This window comes from Marmota flaviventris, chromosome 7 (genome assembly GCF_047511675.1).
Source record: "Marmota flaviventris isolate mMarFla1 chromosome 7, mMarFla1.hap1, whole genome shotgun sequence".
Lineage (NCBI taxonomy): Eukaryota > Metazoa > Chordata > Mammalia > Rodentia > Sciuridae > Marmota > Marmota flaviventris.
Window position 1 is genome coordinate 117,728,998 of NC_092504.1, and position 20,586 is coordinate 117,749,583.

The 20,586-nt window shown below is 37.8% G+C and overlaps 1 protein-coding gene across 6 annotated transcripts in view; it reads left to right on the plus strand.

Annotated features, from left to right (window-relative positions):
- Positions 1-476: 476 nt before the first annotated feature.
- The window catches only part of Fbxw7 (F-box and WD repeat domain containing 7), a 185,917-nt gene continuing 165,807 nt past the window's right edge, over positions 477-20,586 (plus strand). For 5 of the 6 annotated variants that reach the window (XM_071614611.1, XM_071614609.1, XM_071614612.1 and 2 more), the window contains exon 1: positions 477-1,626. The gene's annotated coding sequence lies outside the window, so the exon portion shown is untranslated. The remainder of the gene's footprint in view (positions 1,627-20,586) is intronic. The other variant, XM_071614610.1, reaches the window with a different exon arrangement.

The window sequence follows — 20,586 nt, forward strand, 5'->3', positions numbered from 1 at the left end:
TTCTCTCGACCAGTTCGTTTTTTTCAGGGACCGTCTGGAAATACCTCACCTTCGGATGCTGCGCGCCGGAGTCTGGCCGCGCGGCCTGGGCCTCCTCTTTGCTCCCAAAGGAGCAGTCCCCACCTGCCCTGCAGGAAACCGCTACAGAGCAGGCTCTCCCCGCCGCCCTCGGGTCAGGGGTAAGATCAGGCAGCAGCTTAGGCTCGACTGGGCTCCTCCCCTTCCTCTCCACAGTTCTGACGCGGTCGTAGAGGCGGTGGCGGCCGCGGCGGCGGCAGCAGCGAGTCCCGCGGCCCGAGGCGCACCCACCCGCTCGCGGATCCTTGACTTCCTCTTCCCTCCAAGCGTCATCAGAGCGCGCCAGAGTCGCCCAGGGCGGGGTAGTAAGAGAAGGGGAAAAAAAGGCCAGCGGTGGAAGCCTCAGAGCGGAAAGAAAAGGGCGGGGGAAGGAGAGCTGTTGCTAGGTGACTTGCGTCATCAGTAGGCGCCGCTCTCCTCCCGCCCCTCTCTCTGGAGTGAGGCGAGAGCCCCGCACAGAGCGAGCGAGACAGCGAGCTGAGCTCCGGGCGCTACCGCCACCGCCGCCGAGAGAGTGAGAGCGAGGGAGCATCCAAGAGACCCAGCCCCCGTACACTGGCCGCCGCCGAGACCTCCGCCCCAACCTGGGCCAGCGGGAGCCGCGGCCACCCTTCTCTCCCCCCCTCACCTTCCCGGCCGGCAGCAGCGGCTGCACACGCCGGAGCGGGAGCCAGAGCCGGAGCCGGAGCCGGAGCCGGAGCCCGCGGCTAGGGGGCAGGGAGGCGGCTACCGCGGGCCGGGACTGACTGAGTAGCTGCTCCGCGGTGAGAGGACGCTGAGGAGGGGCTGGAATTTCTGCCTCGTCCCGGGGCGTGGGGAGAAGGACCCCCAAGGTGTAGGGAGGGGGGTCCCATCCGCAGCGACACATGCGGGAGCCGGGAGCGGGGGCGGCGCCGAGCGGAGCCGGCCGGGTCCCCTGCCTCGCCGCCGCCTCGGCCACCCTCCCGGGGCCGTAGCATCTCGCCCGGGTGTGCATGAGCCGGGGCCCCAAGCTCAGCAGCCACCCCCCGCCCGGGGGGGCGGGGACCCCAATGTGAAGCGGCGGCTGGGGTGGCGGGGAGAGCAGGACCAGCGCCGCCGTCCCTTCCTTACCGTCCCCCTCCCCTCAGCCCCCTCGGGGGTCTTCTCCCTTGGCCAGTCGCCGGCCCCCCGGCTCCTCGGCAGGACTCCGGGAGTTCTAAGAGCCCCCTCCCCCGCCCCAGCCCCGAGGGCGGCGGGGCCGGGGGGGACCCGGGGGGCCGGCCGCAGCCTCCGCCCAGAGGAAACTTTACAAAAACAAAATTGTGACTGTCCCGGGACAAGTGGCCCTGGACGGGCTGAAGCCACAGCCTGAAGAGACCCAGGAAGAGGAAAAGAGGAGGTGAGCGGGGCTGCCGCCTCCTGCTCTTCCCCGGGAGCGCGGAAGAGACCCGGGTGGCCGCCTGGTTGAGCGACACTAGCACCGCTTCTTCCTCAGTTGCGCGACGGAGCCTTCCGCAGCTGCTGCCTCAGTCCGAAGGAGGAAGGGAACCAACCCACTTTCTCAGCGCCACGGCTCCTCTCTAAAGCGTGAGTGGCCGGGGAGAGGGAAATGAGGGCTAGAAAGTGGGAGCCTGCCGGCGCTTGGTTCTGGAGTTTCGCTGATGTTTTGCAGGAGGGTTGGGAGTGTATAGATGACAAGGTTTATAGCCCTTTTTTTCTCAGCAGAGAGAAGGTGTATGTAGTTCTGGGTTTTGTAACCTTTTAACTTGCAGGAGTTGTGCAAGTATACAGGTTGCTCTTAGAGAAGTTCTTATCTCCAGAGTGGATACTTGCACCTTTCTAGCCAGTAATTGGCGAAAGGAAATAGAGGAAGCCCGAGCCTATGTGCACACAAAGGACATCTCTGTAATATACCTTTTCCTGGTACGATGGCTGTGATACAGCAGCTAGGGCAACGCCGCAGTTTTTGTTTCTGGGAAACTCTCATGGATTTCCCAGTGGGAACCACTTACTCCAGTGGAACCCTGAAAGGAAAATTTCTTGCCTTTCTTTGAGTCTTCGCGAAAGGAAGACTGATTATCATTTTAGTACCTGTTGGTACAGGAGGTTGTTTCCTTCTCATTTTCTGAGTTCAATTTCTGTGTGCAAAGAGGACACTAACAAATTTCACTTGCTAAGAAAATTCGGAGTTCTTATGAATCACCTTACTTGGGACGGACACCTATTGCATTAACCGTTTTCATAAAAGTTGTAACATTTTCCCCTTTACTCAAATGCTTTAAAAAAAAACAAACTTGGGAGAATGGCTTTATCTTTAGTCTCCATCATTTTAGGAGAAGCTATGGACACTTCATTCTATCAAGAATGACTTTTTCCTTGTATTATTTTAAGTTGAAGTTCTAGAACCAGTGACTTGTATTTCAGGTATATTTTCAGAATGTCAAAAGGTGCATAAAATAATTAACATTTCATATATTTATGTGGACCTTAAAAATTAAACTTGTAGTGGAATTTTATCTTATATGGCATAGACAGTACTAAACTAAGAATTCTGGTCCATCTGCTCAACAAACTGTGGGCTCGCTCTCTGAAGAGATGCTTTCTGTGTAGGAATGAATGAATGTAAATAGATAGGGGTTACCTATCTATACTAATTTCTTCATTCAGGATTGTGATTAAATTTATTTAAAACTTTCTCAAACTTAATATTTGATCCTATATTTTTCCTCTTTTGAAGTAATGAGTTCTGCGAGTTTATTAGCTTCTATATTATGGAATTATTCATATACTTATCTCAAATCAGTCCTCTATAAAATTCCAAGACACATTCAGAGTTTGTGTTTTGAGAAATGCTAGAACAAGTCTATCTTTTCCTGGTATTATAGATTTTAATTATTTCTCTTTACTGTCATCTTGCCCAACTCTTTCTGTTCTAGGCTAATTTCTTCCATTTCTTTGACCACTTTGCCCTCCTCTGGAACTTTACCAGTTTTTCCTTAACATGCCTTGTTCTTATGCTTTTTACAAGGAACTTTAAATTCTTTTATGTTAAATGGGAACTGACCTGAAAAAAATTGAACAGTGGATATAAGGTTAGATTTAGAATCAAACAAATATTTTTGGGTCTGTTACTTTATTTTGTGACCTTGAGAAAGTTATGTATCCATTTTCCATAATGATGATGAAGAGTCATCTAGTTTTGCATAGGCTGCTTTTTGGTAAGGAGCGGAAAATGAACCCCAAACTGCTTACTAACAGTAGGACCTACTTTTATAAATTGGTTAAAAATTAAGATGAGGTTTTATTGCATATTTGTGTGAAACTGATAAAGTATTACAGTGTTCGTCTTTGAGGTGCTTTTACTTATGAGTGACAGAGGCAATCAAATACAAATGCACAAAACTTAGAAATATGAGAATGGACAATATAATTAAGGCCACTATATGCCAGATACCATGTTTAGTATCTTATATCTGTGAATGTATTTGTACAGTTTTCATGAAGAAAATGTTAGTTTTGTACTACACAAAACTAATTGGAGTGTCTGAGTCAAATCTGGGAAGGTCTCTTTCAGGAAGAAATGTGTATGTGGAGGCAAGATAAGGCTTTTGGACTTGGAAGGTATAAGGGACAGATGTAGATATAAAGACCTTAGCTTGCTGGTAATACCTCCAGAGGGAGATTGTTGATTAGGGTTAAGGTGAATTCATGTTTGTGTAGGTGCGTGGTTACAATGCAAAGAAGCAGTTGAGGGCGGTGTTCCTGAGAGGGTAGTTTCAGATGGTTGAGGAGAAATTACATTTTAGGCCAAAGGCAGCGTAGCGTGCCTGGATTAAGATTTTGTTTTTCTAGGAAATGAACATTTTTATGCCATGGTTATGATGACGCTATGCAGAAGGAGTGAAAAAGATGTATCCAGTGTCGGTATGGTGCTAGTGGTTTGTTATAAGAAAAGAATTTGGAAACAGGGCAGTTGACTTTGTTTTGGATGTTAAATTTTGGGTTAAGAGTTAGATACTGATATAATTTCAAGACAGCAAAATAATTTAACAGGTCATAATGCTGATAGTGTGGAGATGGGAGTAATTTTCAAAGCATTTAGGTTTCTGAGAGTGCTAATGGAAAGTAAAGAGCTGAAAAATGGGTGTTTTAATTTGTGGGGTGGTGGTGGGGATCTGTGTCAGAGTAAGCAAAGACAATGAGAATTGAGAATGGATGAGTCTGTCTCTAAAAGAGATGTTTTAAAAGTAGATAAGTTGTAGTTGAAAAGAGGACCAGTCTTTAAATACACGGCTATCAGTTTAGTCCCAAGGTATATGATTCTGTATTTTTGAAGCAGCTACAAGTTTTTAGTAGATTATGTAGGTCCCTTGAGATTAAGTTCAGAATATATAGGATTTCATAGTTAAATAGAAAAAAAAGGACTGATTTGTTTCTTCAAAGTTTCCCCTGCATTATTATTAATCTTAACTTTGCTCTGACTACCATGAAGTGGGGCTAAAAATAGCTGACAGGGAAGGCTGCTTCCCTTGCTTGGAGTTGGTGTGCGTCTTTGTGTCCCATACAATGGAGGGGATATCCCTGTGTTGGCACAGCAGTGCTGAAAATTTTTTATAACCTTTTTATAAAAAAACAAACAACTTGGCACTTAAAAATATTCAGACTTCTTTGTGGTTAACATTTGGTGTTGACTTTACCAAAGATTAAGGATTGTGAGTAGAAATATATACTCAAACTTTCTTGTGTTCCTTAGTTTTGAATTCAGCACCTTCCTGGAGCCTCTTTGGCTTCTTTGGAGAGTATCAATTGGCAGAACCCTCTTGAGAAGAGATATTTATGCAGGGACCTATGGCTAAAATGATTCTAGGGTAAGGGTCTAGGGGTTGGAATATATGCTACCTGTTCCTCTCTCCATTCTCTACTTTTCATAGCATTACATATGCAGATGAAGCTGTGCTGAGGTAGATTTTAAAAGGCTGTCTCTTTTCCCCATCCTTTCCTTTCCTTCCAGTCCTTCCTTTCCTTTCCTCCCTCTTTCCCTCCCTTCCTTTTTGGTGTTCTGGGGGGGGGGAGAGAGAGAGAGAGAGAGAGAGAGAGAGAGAGAGAGAGAGAGAAAGAGAATGAATGTGTGTGTGTGTGTGTGTGTGTGTGAAACCCAGGACCTTGCCACATGTGAGGCAAGTGCTGTGCCACTGAATTACCTCCCAGCCCTTTTAAAAAATTTTATTTGGAGACTGGGTCTTTTTTAGTTGCTCAGGCAGTCAGTCTTCAAATCTGAGATTCTCCTGCTTTAGCCTCCCCATATACTTGGGTTATAGGTATGGGCCCTGAACGCTGCAAAAGATAGCCTTTCATGGTGAAGCTGATTTACTAATAAACACATTGGGAAAGGTAGGACTCTGATAGTAGAGTAACAGTTTCCATATACTTTGCCTTGGCAACTTTGGGATTAAAAGAGATGATTTAGAGAACCTCAAAGGCTTTGTCTTAGCACCAGATGACCTGATCCCAAAGTCTATGTGTAGGAGAGCATCAGCCTGTCTCATTGTACTTTTAGAGATGGTTCTTAGAGAAGTCTTGTGATTCTTCTGACATTGTGTAGAAGAAGGGTTGGCAGACTTTTTCTTTGCAAAGGACCAGTTAATATTTTAGGTTTTATCGGTCACTCTGTCACAATTTTCAGCTCTGTAGCGAAAAAGCAGCCATAGACAATATGGAAGTGAATGTGTGACTATGCTCCGATGAAATCTCATACATAAAAACAAGAAGTAGATTGGATTTGGCCTGTAGGTCTTACTTTACAGACCTTGGTATAGATGACTTCCAAATCTACCAACATAACGTATGAGCTATGAGCTTTACACTACAGAGCTGGAACTGGCTATTTTAGGAGATCTCTATTTTCTAGATTAGATATCTTCCTGGTTGTCTTATTCTACGTAAAGCATAGAGTCTACTGTTCAAAGTATGGTTGTCTTCCTAATGATGAAAACTATGAACTGAGGAACAGGGGTGATGCCATCTATAAAGGGATTCAGCTAAAAAAGTAAGGTCCTTCTGCATTGTATTCAAAGATGCTATAATTGGCCTATAATGACATACTGGTTTTGTATCATGGCCAAAGGTTATCTGTGAAGAAGCTTATGGGCATATCTTGAAAGGTTCTGAAAATAAATTGTAAAGCATTTACTTTGAATATAAAATTAAAAGCGTTTATGGTTGGGTTGAATCAGACAAAAATATTAGTCAAATTATAAGAACATTAACGTTTAAAACTTCTATCTCTTAGAGTCTTAATCTCTTGGCATGACTAATTCACTGTGTGAAATTATTGGCTCCACAGTTATTTTTGCTTTGTTAATTTCAAGTATTATTATGTCTTAAGTCACTTAAATCATTTAAACGTGTACTTTAAACAGCTTTGCTTATATTCTTAAGGATGAAGGTATCTTAAATGTATTGTATAGAAAGGACAATTCACTTTGTTTAATTTTTACATTATAGCTAATGTAAAAACATCTGTTTCATTTATCAACAAATACCCATATTGGGTGATGGTATATTTACTCTGGTTTCATAACTCTTAGGATTCCTCTATTTATTGCAAGGAAGGAGACTACTATTGCAATAGAGATTTATTTTTAGTTAGTTTAAAATCTTTTATTTTATAGTAGTGTAAAATATCCATCTGTATCTGTGGGGAATTAATCCCAAGACGCCTGTGGATACCAAAATCTGAGGATATTCAAGTTCCCTTATATAAAGAACTAGTATTTGTATATAACTGTTAACGTCCTTCTGCTTATTTTATTTTTTGGTACCAAGGATTGAACCCAGGGACACTTACCCACTGAGCCACATCCTCTGCCCTTTTTATTTTTTGAGACAGGGTCTCAAAAAAATTGCTTAGACCCTCACTAATTTGCTAAGGTTGACTTTGAATTTGCAGTCCTCCTGCCTCAACCTCCTGAGCTGCATTCTTCTGTATACTTGAAATAATTTCTGCATTACTCATAATACTCATTACAGTACAAATGCTATGTAAATAATTGTTTTACTGTATTATGTAGGGAATAAGAAGAAAAAGAAGATCTGTACACCTTCAGTACACATGCCGTTTTTTCCTTCAGATATTTTTCATCTGCGTGTAGTCATATCAGCAGATGTGGAACTCACAGATAGGGAGGGCCAAGGTCTACTTGGTACTTCAATTTCCTTTCTTTCCTTTAAAAAGCAAAAGAGTCACTGTAAAGTTGGCTTCCTGTTCTTTTGGTGAAAATTATTATCTTGTTCTTTTAAAATTTTTAAAGTTTTGTTTTTTTTCAAGTGATTTTTATTATTTTCTCAAGCTGTGGATGGCTGGCAACTTAAAAGACACAAAATGTTCATCTCTTATCTGCACATATTCCAAATTGAAATACTTTATTTTGGTGATACTTTTAGTAGACCAGGGGAAAATGGATGGTGTATTAATTTTTTTTCCCTGACAGCAGAATTGTTATTATATAATAGATGAGTAAAGTTGCTTTCAAATAATGAACTCTAGATATTAAATCCTATTGTGAGTCTTTTTTTCCCCATTAAGTAAAAACTAGTCTGTCTTATGCCTTAATGAATTTTTAGGTTTTTATTACTTTTTGATGATACTCATTGATACTTTGATATCTTTCACATCTTGTTTAAATGGAGTGTTATTTCCTAAATATATATGACATTTCCTGAATACTATTGGGTATATATATTACATTTTTACACACAAATATATTTAAAATTTCATCCTGTTACACCTTCAGAATTGTGAACTATTTGAAGGAACATCTATGGTTTTCACTGGCACTTAACCTGAATCTTGAAATGACAACCTAATGGTATAACAAATTTTTCTAAAATGTTTCCTTAAAAATTTTGAGTAACATATGATTTCTCTAAAACAGTAAGTTAATACAAGAATATATGAAAACCCATGCAGATAGTTGAAAAACAAAAATGTACAGGAGACTTTATTGCTTGAGTATCTTATCTTTTGCTCTTTCCCCATCAGACCTGAAGGACAGCTAGTGGATCAGTCAGATATTGTTCAGTTTCTGTTATTATGCTGTGTTGCCTCTGCCCTTTCTTTCTAACTGAAATACAGCTACTGGAAATCTGGGAGGCTCTCTAAAGGTGGTAGCATTTTTTTCCTCATTATTGTGTGTGTGTATGTATGTGTCTGTATCTAGTGTGTGTGCTAGATGCTTCTCTCTGTATGACTACTCTGGAATTTATGAATATTAAAACTGTGCAAAATATTTTTAATGTTACTTAGCCTTTCCTCAGAGAAGAGCACCATAGAATACAAGACGGTGTTTTCTTCTGGCTCTTTTATTACACAGTGTCTTGAATGAGTCCATTAATATATAATGACAGTTTCATACATGAAGTCTCAAGGCAAATTATGGGCTTCTTTTTGGAAGAATGCATGGAGTTTATCAGTCTTTTAAGATGGTATGTTTTTAGGGCAGTGTAAGGGATTATATACCTTTGCATGATGTATTAATCACAGCTTTGTGTTGCTGTGACCAAACTACCTGAGAAGAACAAATTAGAGGAAGAAAAGTTTATTTTGTCTCATTGTTTGGGAAATTTAGTCTGTGGTCAGCTGACTTCATTACTTTGGGCCTGAGGGGAGGCAGGGGTCGAAGGAAGGACATTGTGGAGAAAAGCTGCTCACCTCAGGCCACCAGGAAGCAGAAAGAGAGGGAAGTGGCTGCAGGGAAGATGCATCCTTCTAGAGCACCCTCCCTGTGACCCACCTCCTTCAGCCATGCCCTGCATGTCTACAGTTACTACTCAGCTCATTCAAACTAGGATGGACTCATTAGGTTACAACTCTCATAATCTGGTGATTTTTACCTCTGCACATTCCTGTGTTAACACAGGAGCTTTTGGACAACGCCTCATATCCAAACTTTAACACATGGCATTCTCTAGGAGAGGCTTCATAAAAATTAGTGCTTATAACTACATGCATACCTGGAGCCACCAACAGGTTGCTAGTTCATGTCTCATTTATCTTTATAAAATACATTTATATTTTCGAGGCAGAAGACAAGCTACTGACCTTTCTGATACTGGTTTCAGCACTTGTTGATGGGGGAAAGCAAGTCCTTCACAAAATTGTTGCTAGGATTAAATCAGATAGTATAAAAACAATATGCAAAGTCCAATTCTTGGCATAAAGTATAAGAGTCATAAATGTTAATATATTAAAGTCTGATGTGAATTGAAGGATAAAGTCATACTTTATATTGCTCAACATTTAAATTTAGTACTTGAATTTGACAATGATATTGAAGTAATTCTGTAGTGTTTTCAAAAGTATCTAGAACAAGTATATAATTAATATTTTTGTTAAAAGTCTTAAAAACTAGAGAAATGACAGAATGGTTGTGTCTTCATAGAAAAGAAACACTGATTTGAACAAAACGGAACTTTGAGTTCATTTCCAAAGACCTCAGTTGTGCAGGGGCCAGGAAGGAGTAATTTTTAATAATTAGTGATTATTTTTGGTAGTGACTCTGATTTCAGTTGTCCATTTGGGAATATCCCTATATTTATTTGTCTTTCAGCTCTTTTAATTGTCCATCTCTTTAACCTTTGAAAATAAAAAGCTTTAAAAAATCATGAAATAGAATAGGATTTTTATCTGTATCATTTGTTTTTCAAATTAGGATTGACAGTTTTATTTAGGTGATCATTGTTTATTTAATTTTAGTTTTCATTTTTCATAAAATTATTAGTATTTTATGTTTTTAAACATTCCCTGTCTTTGCTTAGTTTTTTCCTTCAAACCTGGTACAATCAATATTTTATAGGCCAAGATATAGGAATAAATACTTCTTGATGGTTTCTGTACTTGGAAGGTATTTCTGTTTTGAGAACAGTGTGGATATGCCTTCATAGTCTGTTTTATTTAATAGAACTGTATATGTAAGATAAGTATTTAAAAATAAAGAAACGATTCAAATCTAGTTTTTAGCATTGATTATCTTTCTTCTTTAACTTCTCCTTTTAAAGCAGGTTGGTGTAAATGTAGAAACTAGGTTGGTTTATCTGGTAGTGAATCTCTGGTTAAGTGCTTAATTTAATGAATATTCTAGTTTTTCAAAAATTTTCATATTTTATGTATTTTTTTCATTTGTCACAATTACAGTTAGGTGTCTAGGGATCTTTCCATTTCAGAGATTTTTTTTTTTTAAAAGTATTTTATAATCATGAACAGATTATTGACTAGATGGAAGAGCTTATGCTTGATTTCTTGTTTATTTATTATGTATGTAATATCAGAAAGTTATATAGCTAAATATATGGGTCATCAGTTTTCTTTTGCATGTTTGGTGGTCTCTTAACTGACTACACTTGTGAATTTGGTAATACAAACTTTAGAATGCTGAGATAATAAGTGGGGGGCCTTTTTTAAAATCATGTATTACCTGGGTGGAATTTTTTCATTAGAGAAATATAAAATTATACTATATATAGAAATTTTGAGTAGGAAATATAAAATTTCAAATTTTTTATAAAGGCCATCCAATAGAAGAGGAGCGATGGAATGGTGCAAGGGAGGGGAGAGACTCTGAGGAAAGGAGGGAGGGATGAAGAGGCTGATAACCAGGGAGAGTGGCTCTGGAAGTTTTGAGGTCACTCTTAGTCAGAGGTCACACCCTGTTATTTCTTTGGGTTGTGGACATGGGGTGTTACTACTTGTTATCTACTACCCTTTGAAATGTTGATTATATGATTGATTCTTGTTCTTAGCTTTTCAACATCTGGATTCTTTGAAACATTGAACTTTTAATCTATATAGGATAATCGCTGTATTCTAGGGTGGGAAAATTTCCATTGTACTGATCTGAGAAGGGGTGAACAAAGGGTTTTTGATTTACAGTGGAGTTTCTGTTTTGTTTTGTTTTCTTTATTTCTTGTTGGCCATATTTCCCTTCTCTGCCTAAAAGGGATGCTTCTAATTCTATTATGGGACATGGCAAGCTTTGGAGTTGATGGATTCAGGTTCTACCTCCACTGCTTTGTGACCTTGGACAAGTTATTTATTCTATGTGTGTTTCCTATAAAACTGGGAGGATAATAATAGTACCTACCTCCCTCATAGGGTAATTAAGAGGATTGAGTGAGATAATGCAGTAAGTCTTAAATGAAAAGATTAAATGAAAAGCACAATGACTGGCTTAGCGCTTTTTAAATGGTAGCTGCAGTAATAATAAGGAAATATTGTAGTATTAAGTTACTGTTATTTCTGCAAGATTGTTGGTATTGTTTTCTTTTCTCTTCTTTTTTCTTTTTTTTGTTTTTGTGATCTTTGCTCCTGAATGTGTCCCTATTTTGAATGCTGCCTTAATTCAGCAGAACATATTTACTAAACACTTACTCTACCAAGCATTGATCTGAGTGAACAGAACATAAAAATATCTGCTTGCTTGAAACTTACTCTCTGGTTAGAGGAAACAATACACAAAACAAGTCAAAATAGATGATCTGCTTTAGCTTATGAAATTTGGTTGTTGGATTTTGTATGTCAAAGTTGCCTTTAATCAACTCTACTCGTCTATATCTTTAACTCTTTTTCCTTTGTTTCTGTTGCTGTGCTTTAGTGTGGTTGGTGTGGGGAGTACCCTAAATGCATAGTGCATAGATAGGCCTCATTGTCTAAATTGCAGTTCCATTTTAATTTTAAGGCAGCCTATGGTCCCCACTTCCTTGACTTACTACTTACATTGGCTGTCTCAAAACTTTCCTTTTAGTCCACAAAACTTGTCATTGTGTTCATTGTTCCTAGAAAGGTTCCCCAGCTTCTCACCTTCGGCTCATCTTTTTTTTTTTTTTTAAGTGTGTATTTGATTTAAAGAGGGGAGATTCTAAAAACTCTTGAAAGGTGTATTTCCTGATGAATCTAGTTGTATACTTTTCCCATTTTGTGTTTCCTTCCCTCTGAGTATTATTAACAGATATTTACCCTTCTTAATCTTCTTAAAATGCATTTAATTTAAATTGGGAACCTGTTTAGATTGGGGATCATTTTGCTCTTTTGAGGCTGAGTTTTCTCACTTGAAGAAAATAAAAAAAAGATAATACCTGTCTCCCAGGAATGTTGTGAGATTTCAAAGAGATAATGCATGAAAAAGGTTCTGCAGCCAGATCCTTAACAGATGGTAGTTTTCTTTTCTTTGAACCACTTTAGTGCTGTGCGGTCAGTGCTTAGAGAATGCTTGTTAATTTATCCTGAGTTGAGTTTTTTAATTTCACTTCCACTCTGAATAGTTTTAGTTTTTACTTTCAGATAAGATTTGAATATTACTTTTGGAGTATTACATGAAAAATGCTGAGATGTTAGTGAGAATTGGCAGAACAATGATTAGGACCAGGAACCCAAACCACCATTATGTGGATTAAAATACAGGTTACCACAGTTTACTTGTTGTATGATCTTTGGCAAGCTGTTTTCTCTGCCTCAGTTTATCTCTAAGATGGGCAAAATAAATAATATCTACCTCATGTATATTATGTTAAGATTAAATGAAATAAAAAATGAGAAGCACAGAATGGTGCCTGGCACATAATAATCTATACCTATTTTGGCAATGTTTAGAGATGTTTCTGATTGTTTCCATTAGGGGAAGTGGAGGGAGAAAGGGAAGGATACTACTGGTAGTGAGTAGAGGTCAGTTATGAACAATGTATATAGGACAGTACCCTAAAGAATTATCTCATCCAAACTGTCAGTAGTGCTAAGGTTGGGAAACCCTGTTCTGCAGTTAACTCTGTTTCTCATTTGGATGCCTTCTTATTGTAAAAGGTTTACCAATCAGATTCTGTATGAATGCTGATTACTGGTAAAGATAAGTCACAGACTTAGATGGGCCATATTTAACATTCATTCTTAAAGACAGCTATATAGGAAAATGACTATATGTCGTTTTTAAAGCATATAATGCAGTTACTTTAAAAGTAATTTTAAAAAGGTTAACCTTTTTTAGAAACTAGGAAAGAGTTCCACATGGATTTTACTAATTTAATTTGTGTGTGTGTGTGTGTGTGTGTGTGTGTGTGTGTGTTGGGGTGGTTCTGGGGATTGAACCCAGGGCTTATGCAAGCACCCTACCATTGAGCTATAGCCCTGTTCTTGATTTAATTTTTTAATGGCAAACTATTCTTATAAAAAGTATATCAAGAATAGAGGACTGTGAAATGTGAGTGTCAGAATGTGTATTTATAAAATTAAAGGTATATGGAAGGGAAAAGCAGATAGGAAGTTTAATGGGATGATGTATCTGGGGAACTTTGGATGATGTCTGATCTCTTTCTCTTCCCATGTGTTTTATTACTCACCCATTGAAGACTTTTTTACTTAGGAACTTGTTTTTTTTATCTGCTATTTCCTTTTTTTCTCCCTGTTAAATTGAACCTTGTTATTCCCTGTCCATTTCAGAAGTCTCTCAATTGATTTCCTTGCTTCTCTCCTTTCTCTGCATTTCCAAAAGTATTAACTCTTTGCTGGTATCCTTTCTAGTCCTTAGGCAATCTACTAGTCAAACCTCCTTCCACTAGTCCTTTGTTTCTGGGAGAAAGTTGAGCCCTAATGCCCTAAGGCTATAATTGGACCTACTAAAGTTTCTCCTATGCTGGTATTATGTGGAGAATTGGGGAAATAGTCATTCATAGGATTTTCTGATTTTGGTGATTCACATGACTTACTTCATTTGTATCTAAACACTATGTTTTCCATTTATATTAACACATATATACTTTATTTTATGTTAATTTGTATATATATCTATATATACTGTCATCCTTCAGTATCTGTGGGAGATTGGTTTCATTGGATACCAAAGTCTGTAGATGTTTAAGTCTTTCATGTAAAATGTAGCAATATTAGCATATAATCCATATATACCTTTCTGAATACTTTCAGATATCTCTGGATTACTTATAGCTAATACAATGTAAAAGTTAGATAAATAATTGTTATACCATATTCAGGAGTAGGGACAAGAAGAAAACTTTGTACATGTTCAGTAGAGAAGCAGCAGTTCTTTTATTTTGAACTTCTTGTTTTTTTGTTGGTAGTGGGAATTGAACCTAGGGGTGTGCTCTACCACTGAGCCACCGCCAGCCATTTTTGTTTTATTTTGAGAGGGTCCTGCTAAGTTACCCGGGATAACTTTGCATTTGTGATCCTTCTGACTGAACCTTGTGTTGCTGGGATTGCAAGCACTTGCCAAAATGCGTGGCCTTATTTAGAATATTTTGGATCGTAGTTGGTTTACAACTGAGGATTAGAACCTGAAGATGTGGAATCCACTGATTTGGAGGGCCAAATGTATTTATTGTTCATGTATGTTTCTCTGTGTGCCTTACTGTTTCTTCTGCTTAGAATTTTCCTTTCCTCTGGGAAGCATTTAACTCTTAATACCCTACTTAAATATCATCTCCTCAAGGAAGTGTGTTCTGATGATTAAGTAGGGTGTTATTTTTCCCCTAGTTACTCAGTGGTGTCTCTGATGTTTATAATGCCTAACATTGTTATTTGTATTTTCCTCTTTTACTGGTCTAGTTCTTTGAGGGAAAGGTCATGTCTTATTTATCCTTTCAGCAAATACCTCTTCCCCAAGATGGCTAACATTCCCACCCATAGAAGGCACATGTTCCGTGAACAAATAAATGGAAGAGAACAAAGCAGAAGCTTTTATAATAAACTCTACAGAGGGGACATTATCTTGTCATCTTGGCTTCCAGGTGCTTACAGTAGTGTCCATAGGTGTTCCCAAATATTTATTGAATGAATTAGAAGCAGATTTCAGTAGTTGATCATTCTCATATGAATTCTTTTCCTCCTGCATTTGTAGAAAACATTCTAGGAGTATGACAGCCTAGATATTTTGGTACATCTGCTGCTTTAAGTTGACCTTCTTTTTCTTGTTTTAGTAGTGAGATTTGTGATCCAATAAATATGTCCTGAAAGATGATTTTGGCTGATTTCTTTTTCATGGGCACATGCTGGTATTTTCTTGGAAAGAAGAATGTGTAGTATCAGTCTTACATCATTAGGAGCTGTGTTAGTCAGCTTTTCATTGCTGTGACCAAAATACCTTACAAGAACAACTTAGAAGAAAAGTTTATTTTAGTTTCACTGTTTCAGAGATTTAGTCCAAAATTGACTGGCTCCATTGCTGTGGGCCAGAGATGGGGAAGCACGTTATGGCAGTAGTGTGTGGTGGAGTAAAGCTGCTCAGTTCATGGGAAACCATATAATCCCCAAGGCAAACCCTCAGTGATCAGTGTATCCAGCAGGTCCCACATACCTATAGTTACAACCCAGTAATCTTAAAATTGTATTCCAACAAGTGGATTAATTCACTAATTAGGTTACCACTCTCGTGATAAAATCATTTCACCTTTTGCATCAACACAGGAGCTTTTGGGGAACAGCTCATATCCAAACCATAACTGGAGCTATCATTAAGTAAAAGTGTTTGCTGACTTGGTGTTTATTATGTTAAAAAAAAAAAAGAAACAAAAAAGTTCTTTTTCTTCTTTCCCATATTTTGTATAGAACTGTTCTTGGTTTATTTGTAGATGTCTTACATTTAGTCAATGATTTGGACATCTGTGCACTATTATTTTTGAGGAGATTGATTGATTGGAACTAGGGAGTTAATCTAGGGATCCTCTTCCACTAAGCAACGTCCACGCCCTCGCCCCTAATTTTTTGAGAGAGGTTCTCACTAAGTTGTAGAAGTTGGCCTTGAATTTGTAATCCTCCTTCCTTAGCCTCCTGAGTAGCTGGGATTACAGGTGTGTGTCACGACCCCTGGCTTATTAAGAGGTTTAAAATAATTTTCATCATTTTGTTACCTTAAAAAGATCTAAGCCTGGATATTAGCTTTGAAAAAATGTATCGTAAAAGTTTTTTCTTTTTTCTTGGTTGTATTTTTAATACTGTATTTGTAAACTATTGTATACTTTTGATCTTTGCCTGTAGGCTCTTTAGTGTCCTGTGACATTATCTACTACCGGTTACTTTTCTTACAAGTCATTGCTAATGATGCACCATTTTAGAAATAAATTGTATCAACATTTGAAAACTTAATATGTGGAAGACACTGTTCTGGGTCCTTTGTATGTATTAATTTATTCCCTCCTTACAATAGTTCTGTGAGGTAAATGTTAAATATCGTATTTTGTAGTTGAAGGTTTGGCAAAGGGAAGTTAAACATGCTCAAGGTTCCACCTTTAGTTTATAGTGGAACTGGGATTGTATCCTGGCAGTCTGGCTCTAGAGCCTGGACCTTAATCACTATTCCATACTATCTTTGTCAGTTTATTTTTTATATGTTATTTATAGAACAGTGCAGGCACACAATAGGAGCTATAGAAGTGCTGGGTATTTTCAGCAACATTTAATTATATATAAGGTTTGCAGAGCATGTAATAGTATTTTTAATTTATTCTTACTATTAATTAAGCTCCACATTTTATTTGTATTTCTACTTTAAAAAATAGCTGAGTTCATTGACATTATAGATTGTCCAATATTATATAGCCCTCCTAGCTTTCAAAATTAGCTTTTCTCACTATTTGTCTAACTTTATTTCCATTCCCTTAGAAATGTGGTTAAGAACTGAGGCAGGTAGTCTGTCTTTCCCTTCTTTGTCTCTGACATTGGTTTAGAAAGGCAGAAACAACATATCAAGTTTATAATATTGTTTGTGTATCTGGTGTGTGGAAGAAATACATTCTTATAAAATTATAAAGTCTTTTTATAAAGTGTAAATTTTTTTTTTTTTTTTTTTTTTTTGGTACTAGGGATTGAACCTAGGGGCACTCGGCCACTGAGCCACATCCCCAGTCCTATTTTGTATTTTATTTAGAGACAGGGTCTCATTGAGTTGCTTAGCACCTTACTGTTGATGAGGCTCTGTTTGAATTTGTGATCCTCCTGTCTCAGCCTCCTGAGCCGCTGGGATTACAGATGTGCACCACTGTGCCTCGCATAAACTGTAATGTTTTGAGAGTAGTATTACTTTATTATACTGACTTGGGAAATTGAATTTATCATTTACAATAATGAGAAATATTGTAAATTGTTTTAATGATAAATATTAGTAGTGTTTAAAAGAAATAATGTAAGCCCTATTTGCTCAAATCTAAGAAATCATCTGTATTAGGCTTCCATTGTTGCATAGAAAATGACAGCATCCACTAATCAGAGAAAACATTCGGCCTTTAGTTTTTCAATCCCAAAAAACTAGAGGCTGAATGTTTTCTCTGATTAGTGGATGCTGATCTATGATGGCGGGGACATGGAAGAATGGAGGATCTTTGGAAGGGCAAATGGGAGGGTAGGGAGAACTTATGAGGGTAGGAATGGAATGAGATGGACATTATTACCCTAGGTACATGCATGATTGTCCAAATGATGCTTCTTTACACCGTGTACAACCAGAGAATTGGAATGTTGTGCTGTTTGTGTATGATGAATTGAAATGCAGTCTGCTGTCATGAACAACTAAGTAGAACAAATTAAAAAAATAATAAAAAATGAAGAAAATGAACTTGGTTAAAAAAAAAGAAGTTCTATGCAAAGGTAGCATATCCCAAGAGAACTGCTGTCAGCATTATTAAAGATCATTTTACTCTTAAAAAAAAAAATGACAGCAAATTTAGCTAAAGCTTATCTCGTAGTTTCTGTTAGGATTCTGGGCATGGTTTAGCTGGGTCCTTCCTCAGGGTCTTACCAGATTGAACTCAAGGTATCAGCTGGGCTGTTGTCTCTTCTGATGCTCTGGGTTCTCTTCCAGGCTCACTGGTCTTTGGTAGAATCCAGTTCCTTCTGGTCGTAATGTTTGTGTCCCTGTTTTCTTGGTAGGTGTCAGTTAGTGACCACTCTGAGCTCCTTATATTCTTGCCTTGTGGCCCTCAACGGTACAGAAATCAGTAAAAGTTAAGGTGATATAAACTATCATGGCCAAATTTGTATGTGCACAGGGAATTGCATCTGGTTTGTGATTGCCATAGGGCAGACGGCAGTTGACAAGCACCATTGCCTTTTTGTTTGTTTATTTATTCCCTGCTTATTTTCAGTCAACTTTTTTGAGATATAATTTATATACAATAAACTTCATCTGTTTAAAGTGTATGATTTGATGAGTTTTGGCAGTTGTTTGTGCCTGTGAAACCACTACCATTTGAGACATTTTCATCATCCCCAAAGGACTCCCTTATGCCTCTTCCCAGTTCGTTCCTCCTTTTAGGATTGAACCCTTGGCAATCACTGATCTTCTTCTTTTTTTTTTTTTTTATAATAATAAATTAGTTTTTATTTTTCTAGTATTTAAACTGTGAGGAAAAAAAAAGAAGATGGAGATAGGCTAGTCTTTATTTTTGTGTGTTCCTCTGATCTCTTTCGTTCTTGGAGAAAGTTTATTAGGGCTTTCTTTCAGTGTTTGGGTAAATGCTTCTCCTTGAGGTTTTCTGAACACAATTCTTGGGTATTCTTGACTTCTGTTGGCTCTCCTGACCCATGTATTGCTTGTATGCCTACCTCATTCATTTTTATACTTTATATCAAGAACTGTAAACAGGTAATTTTCAGCTAGAAATTCTAAAATCAGAAAAATTTCAAAGTGTTAACTATTTGAGACTTTTCACCTGTCACTGAAAATCACCACACCCCCTGAAAATCTCAAATGTACTCATCTCAGTTTTGCTTGTTATGAATTTATATAGCAGTATAAATTTTAGGAAACATGAAAGATGTTACTCTTAGCCACTTCTTATTGTTGTTAATGCTTGTTTCATGCAGCTTAGTGTGTATATTGTTTTCCAGGGCATGAAATACTCTGGGAAATTTTCCTGGAGGATGATAAGAAGGGAACAAAGGTCTCAAGTATTAAGTTCTCAAAAGCTCTTTTAACTGACATCCCAAATAACATTGTCCAACAGGAATGGAATGCATGCCATATAGCTCAATTTAAATTTCCTAGTAGCTCATTAAAATAAAAAAGAAACAGGTGACATTGCTCTTAATATATTTTATTTAATATGGTATATCCAAATATCATTTCAATGTGAAATCAAATGTAAACTATTAAACTTATTTGAGATATTTAAAAATTTTATTTTAATACCAAATCTTTGAAATTGTGTATATTTTATACTTACAGAACATCTCAGTTTGAGTATAGTTGTATTTCAAGTACTCAACTACCAATAGCTATTATATTAGTGCAGATATAAATATGAACTATCTTTTGTTCTGTTAAAGACCAAGGCATGTTAATTCCACAAGAAAATTGACTTTAACAAATGTTTGACTCCGAGGTTCGGGCATGTCTCAGAATGTTTCTATGGTTGAGATACAATTTTTTTCTTTTCTTTTCTTTTTTTTTTTGGTACCAGGGATTGAACTCGGGAGCTTAAGTACTGAACCACATCCCTAGACCTTTTAATATTTTATTTAGAGATAGGGTCTTGCTAAGTTGCTTAGGGACTCAATAAATTGCTGAGTCTGGCTTTGAACTCACAATCCTCCTGCCTCAGCCTCCCGAGCCGCTGGGATTACAGGCTTGCACTACTGTGCCTGGCAAGGTTTTTAATTTTGTAAAGGTAAATTCATTTTTATATATTTTCATTATACAAGTAATGTCATTGTTGAAGAATTGGAAAAGTCTGCAAAAGAGACTACAAATTGTCTTTGCTTCCTCAATTCCAAGATAACCAATGGTAAACTTCGTTGAATTTTTTCTTTGTAAATGTTTCATCTAAATCAAAGAAAAAACGTTACTTTTTAGTCTTAATTCCTTCTTCTTCATTCACATTCAGACATTTATTAAGTGTCATTGGCAATTTTGAACTCTTTGCTTATTGAATTTATGCATTCTTTTTTCACAGGTTGTGTCATCCAATAAGGCTTTTTGCAAGTGAAGCACAGTAATCTGATGGTGTTCCCTAGCAATAGGAAACATGATAATATTTATGTACTCATTATTAAACCAGTATAGTTGATTTCTGTTTTTTCTGTCTGTAACTTTTTACATATGCCTCAACTATTTTTGTTACTGAGATCTACTTTGCATAACAGGAAATGTATCTTTCCGAAGTATACAATTTAATGGTTTTAGCGTATGCACAAAGTTGTACGATTTCACCACTAGTTTTAGAACATTTTATCATCCCAAAAAGAAACCCATTGTCCATCAGTGGGTCACTCCCTCCTTCTCCATCCCCACAAGCTTCTGGAATCAATAAGTTACTTTATGTCTCTATAGACTTAACCTATTCTGGACATTTCATATAAATGGAATAATATAATATATGGCTTTTTGTGTTTGGTTTCTTTCATATATCATGTTTTAAAGGTTCTTTAGTATTAGTTTATTTCTTTTACTATAAAGAAATACCTACCTCAAGCTACTTTTTAAGGAAAAGAGGTTTATTTAGTTCATAGTTTTTGAGGCTCAAGAGTATGGCTCTGGCATCAGTGTGGCTGTG